Raw genomic sequence first — 5,994 nt, forward strand, 5'->3', positions numbered from 1 at the left:
CCTCCGCTCTTAAGCCCCGCCCAGGAGCCTTTTATACTTACTTTCCCGGCTCCGCCCCATTTTCCCCAGCGCCTGCTTTCCGCGCGCATGCGCCTTTGGCGCTTCTGTCGTTCATACTCCGAGTGGGGCGGATTGCTTGTTTTGCGGAAGGACGAGCTCGAACGTCAAATAATCGCGAAAGGGACCCATGTCGTGTGTCCCTTGGTTGTTGCTACAAGGGTCGGTTTTCCTCAGAAATGCCCGCTTTTTGAGGAACCTCATGGCTGCCTCGTCTGTCTGGTGTCTGTTCTTCTGCTTCATCCTTTTTCTGTCTGGTCTTTGACCTCCCTTCAAAATAGGAAAACCCTTTTTTGTTATTTATTTCTACAATCAGAGGGCGGCTTAGGGTATAAAAACACCAAAAAATAACATCAACAAAATGGCCCCGCCCCGGTCATACATAATGCTTTCTGACTATAGAGGAATCTTTTCCCCTGGTGCCTAAAGAAATGGAGGTAAAAATTGGGGTTTGGCTTTTGCTGCCCAACTCTCCCATGGGACTCTGAGAAGACTGGATGGAGGCAGGATCCAGTGGAAAGCAAGGCAGATCTTTATTTTTCTGTTGAAACAGAGTTCCCTCTCTTCCAAGGAGGGAGAGACCCTGAACAAAAGGGTGCAGGAGCCTTTTGAAAGCCAAAGACCACCTTTAAAACCAAAGACCACCCAAAAATCATCATACATCCACCATAGGAGGCGATCTGCAGCAGAAATCCCATCGGCCAGGTACTTGAAAACAGCTGCTGTTTGTGTTACCTGGACAGCCTGGCCATTCTTCTGGAATCATAGGCGCCGACCCCATGGGGCCTGAGGGGGCCCGAGCCCCCTCAAAAATTTTATTGGGGGGGCTCAGCCCCCCCAATAATTTAAAAAATTATTGCGCGCCTTGGCTCCCTCGTCGCGCGGCTTGGCTCCCGCGGCCGGCGAGGGGAGCCCGGGCCGCGCGCGGCTGCTGCTGCCGCCTCTCCTGGGGGCGCCGCCTCCCCGGGCGGGAACGCTGCGGTTGCGCGAGGGAGGAGGGCGGCCCCCGGGGGCTGGGAGAGCCGGGCTGCCGTGGCCGAGAGGGCTGCTCTGCCGGGCGCCGCTGACATAATTTAAGCAAATTATCGCGCGCCTTGGCTCCCGCGGCCGGCGAGGGGAGCCCGGGCCGCGCGCGGCTGCTGCTGCTGCCGCCGCCGTTTGTGGTCATGGCGGAGCTGCCGCCTAGGGAGGAGGGGAGAGGGGGCTGGCGGGGGGGGGGCAGGCGGTGAAGGGGGCTTGGCTGCGCTCTCTCTCTCTCTCTCGGGCTCTCTCTCTCTCTCGGTCTCTCTCTCTCTCTCTCTCGGGCTCTCTCTCTCTCTCGGTGTCTCTCTCTCTCTCTCTCTCTCTCTCTCTCTCTCGGGCTCTCTCTCTCTCGGGCTCTCTCTCGCTCTCTCTCTCTTTCTCGCTCTCTCTCTCTCTCGGGCTCTCTCTCTCTCTCTCTCTCTCGGGCTCTCTCTCTCTCTCTCTCTCTCTCTCTCTCTCTCTCTCGGTCTCTCTCTCTCTCTCTCTCTCTCTCTCGGGCTCTCTCTCTCTTGGTGTCTCTCTCTCTCTCTCTCTCGGTCTCTCTCTCTCTCTCTCTCGGGCTCTCTCTCTCTCTCTCTCTCTCTCGGGCTCGCTCTCTCTCGCTCTCTCTCGGGCTCTCTCTCTCTCGGGCTCTCTCCCTCTCGGTGTCTCTCTCTCTCTCTCTCTCTCTCTCTGTCTCTGTCTCTCTCTCTCTCGGGCTCTCTCTCTCTCGGTGTCTCTCTCTCTCTCTCTCTCTCTCTCGGGCTCTCTCTCTCTCTCTTGGGCTCTCTCTCTCTCGCTCTCTCTCTCTTTCTCGCTCTCTCTCTCTCTCGGGCTCTCTCTCTCTCTCTCTCTCTCGGGCTCTCTCTCTCTCTCTCTCTCTCTCTCTGGCTCTCTCTCTCTCTCTCTCGGGCTCTCTCTCTCTCGGTGTCTCTCTCTCTCTCTCTCTCTCTCGGGCTCGCTCTCTCTCTCTCGGGCTCGCTCTCTCTCTCTCGGTGTCTCTCTCTCTCTCTCTCTCTCTCTCTCTCTCTCTCTCGGTCTCTCTCTCTCTCTCTCGGGCTCTCTCTCTCTCGCTCTCTCTCTCTTTCTCGCTCTCTCTCTCTCGGGCCTCTCTCTCTCTCTCTCTCTCTCTCTCTCTCTCGGGCTCTCTCTCTCTCGGGCTCTTCCCGCCCAGGGCTTGTGGGCATCTGCTCTGAGACGAAGATGGAGGTGACTTCCCTTAAAGGTCATGGAATCATAGAGGTGGAAGGGACCCAAAGGTCATCCAGTCCAACCCCCAGCAATTCAGGACTCACAGCTAAAGCATCCCTGGCAGATGCCCCCCCCCGACCTCTCCCTAAAAGCCCCTTCCCCTGTCTGACTGCTCTCACCACCAGAAAGGCCTTCCTAATGTTTTGTGGGAATCTCATTAAGCCTACAGAGCTATATATGCAAATGGATCTACTTATTCTTTCCCTTGAAGATACATTGATTTGTTTGTTACTGTGGTTTCGATCAATACTTTCCAAAGATCTTTACATTTGTCCATGCATGATCTTTGTCTGAAAGCTCATGGGTTGCAGGAGTTGTCATAGGAGGTTATATTTTTGTCCTTCCAACTGTTATGGAAATTACAGGGGGGGGGACATCTTTAAAGTTGTTAAATGTTGCAAATATTATGCCTGAATGTACCCTTTCAACTTGACAGCTCAGGGAAGTTACCTAGATAAAATCCTGTAACACAATGTATCAGCCTTAATCATTTTGCAGATGTTAAGGGGGGGGGGCAGAGCCTGCAGCCACCATCCCTTTCCGGTGGGGAGGGGGCAGAGGAAAGACAGGAAGCTTTTCCCTGCAGAGTTAGACCCCTTGGCTGCGTGGCCCTCGGGTCCCTTCAAACTCCTGGGTGTTTTGCTGGTGGGGGGCTGTGTGGGGGCCTGGGCGATGTCAGAAGAGGAAGCTTGCAGGCCTGGTTGTCTGTTGGGGGCAGCAGGAAGAGGCGGAGGGCAGGATGTGCAGCCCCTGCCTGGCTTTCCTGTGGGACCAAGGAAGCGGCTGGGGGGGGGGGGACTTGGCCGCTGGCCTTTGTTGCGGAGGCAGCAGTGTGGGAACGCCAGTCCCAAGGGCAGCCTCTGGGGTCTGGGTGCTGCTGCCTGTCTCCTGCCATGGACTTGGCGGGGGGGGGCTGTGCTATTGGGCTGGCAGAGACTTAACGGGGGCTGCCTCTCCCAGCCAAAGCTGACCCACAAAATTGCAACCCAGTGTGTGTGTTTGTGTGTGGGGGGGAACCAGCCTGCACAGGGTAAGCCCCGATGGGGCTCCTGGGCTCCTTCTGATGCATGAAAATTGGAGGTTGTCCTTTACAGCTCAGCTCCCCAAGGGGCTCAAAGCCTCCCAAGTCCATTATCAGTTGGAGACGAATGAGTGGAAGCTGGAAGAAAGGGGGAATCTTTATTTTTCTGTTGAAACAGAGCCCTCCTTCCCACTGACATTTGCAAGGAGGGGAGGACCCCAAACAAAGGTGTGCAGCAGCTTTGAAAGACTTTTCCGGCTCAACATCAGGAAGAGCTTTCTGACAATAAGAGCTGTTCAGACGGTCTCTGCTCCCTGGGAGAGGCTAGGTGGCCATCTGTCAGGGATGCTTGAGCTAAGATTCCTGCATTGCAGGGGGCTGGACTAGATGACCTTGGGGTCCCTTCTGTCTCTATGATTCTATGATTAGCATAATACAAGCATCTTAGGAAGAGGCATCTACCAACAGAAATCCAAGAGTGTGGCTTCTCTCCTGTCTGTCAAGGGACCTGCAGATGCTGATTGCCTTACTTGGCCAGTTCCTTAGGACTGGTACATACAGTCATACCTCGGGTTACAGATGCTTCAGCTTAAGCATTTTCAGGTTATGGATGCACTGAAACCCAGAAGTACCGGAATGGGTTACTTCCAGGTTTCGGCACTTGTGCATGAGCAGAAGCGCTAAATCACAACCTGTGTGTGCGCAGACGCAGCAATGTGAGTTGCGAACACTGCGGGTTGCGAACGTGCCTCCCACATGGATCACGTTCGCAACCCGAGCGTCCACTGTACCTTGGTTCTCGAACAGAATGCGTTCCGGGAGTCCATTGGACTCCTGGAACCATTTGAAAACCAGAGTGCGGCTTCTGCCAGAGGAGCCCCCTGCAGCCAATCGGAAGCCGCACCGGATGTTCGCCCTCCAAAAATCATTTGAAAACCAGAACACTCACTTCCGGGTTTCGATTGTTCAGAAGCCGATTTGTTTGGGAGCCAAGGTGCTCGGCTTCTCAGGTACAACCGAACCTGAGTCCTTGGGGGCGCCGCCTCCCCGGGCGGGAACGCTGCGGGTGCACGAGGGAGGAGGGCGGCCCCCGGGGGCTGGGAGAGCCAGGCTGCCGTGGCCGAGAGGGCTGCTCTGCCGGGCGCCGCTGACATTGGAACTTAGAAAACTTCCCGGGGCAGGACCCCGGTATGGGCCCCCCCAATATTTTTTATAAGTCGGCGCCCCTGTCTGGAATGCTTTATACTTTCGTTCCTGAATTCAGGTCCTAGGCTCACCCTATCCCTACACAAATGCCCCCATAAGATGGGGTTTGTAAGCAGAAAAGACAACAGGAAGGTTTTCCCCATTTGCCTCCCTTACTGCAGAGGAATGTTTGAGGTTGTCGGGAGAGTCAAAATGCCATCCAGATTGCTCTCCCATACTTTTCCAGACAAGTGGATTTATATGGGACACGGGTAGTGCTGTGGTCTAAACTACAAAGCCTAGGAATTGCCGATCTGAAGGTTGGTGGTTCGAATCCCCACAACAGGGTGAGCTACCGTTGCTCGGTCCCTGCTCCTATCAACCTAGCAGTTCAAAAGCACGTCAAAGTGCAAGAAGAAGAAGGGGAGTTTGGATTTGATATCCCGCTTTATCACTACCCGAAGGAGTCTCAAAGCGGCTAACATTCTCCTTTCCCTTCCTTCCCCACAACAAACACTCTGTGAGGTGAGTGGGGCTGAGAGACTTCAAAGAAGTGTGACTAACCCAAGGTCACCCAGCAGCTGCATGTGGAGGAGCGGGGAATCGAACCCGGTTCACCAGATTACGATTCTACCGCTCTTAACCACTACACCACATTGGCTCTCTACACTACACCACACTGCAAGTAGATAAATAGGTACCGCTCGGGTAGGAAGGTAAACGGCGTTTCCATGCACTGCTCTGGTTCACCAGAAGCGGCTTAGTAATGCTGGCCACATGACCCAGAAGCTGTATGCCGGCTCCCTCAGCCAATAAAGCGAGATGGAGTGCTACAACCCCAGAGTCGGCTACGACTGGACCTAATGGTCAGGGGTCCCTTTACCTTTACCTTTTATGAATATTTATTTCATATTTGAGGCCTCAAATTCTTAGAACAATTTAGAGGGGAGGCACCTGGTGAGCCTTGCTGGGGAAAGCATGCCACGCACAGTGAACTACTGTGGAAAAGGCCTTGTTCTCGTGTTTCCGCTCCTGTGGAGAAAGCCATCGAGGATTAGAATCTGAGTAAATTGCCCATTTTTGTAAAGATTCCTCACAGCCACGGGGGTGCGATATCAATGGTGCTGGAAATGCCTTTGGAAGGTGGGTGCCCCTGCCAACTAGTGGGGTACATTTTTTAGGAAGAGGGCTAATATCAGAGCTCTCAGGGTTAGGGGCTGTGTTTGTTGTGGATGTCCACCCACAACAACGAAAAGGACAATATTTTATTAGATTTGTATACTGCCCTGTGCACGTAGATCTCAGAGTTTGCATTCTGGTTTGAATCTGGTTTGATTGGTTTCCTCCTTTAGAACTTAGACAGATGGCACTGTAATTTTAAAAAAAACAACATATTGTTTTTAAACACTGGCCTCAAGTATCAGCTGTGTACAGCAACAGGCATGATTCATGACTATATTACTGCAGTGCCAATATTT

Source organism: Podarcis liolepis (genome assembly GCF_965112155.1).
Source record: "Podarcis liolepis genome assembly, chromosome: 12".
In the NCBI taxonomy this organism is placed as follows: domain Eukaryota; kingdom Metazoa; phylum Chordata; class Lepidosauria; order Squamata; family Lacertidae; genus Podarcis; species Podarcis liolepis.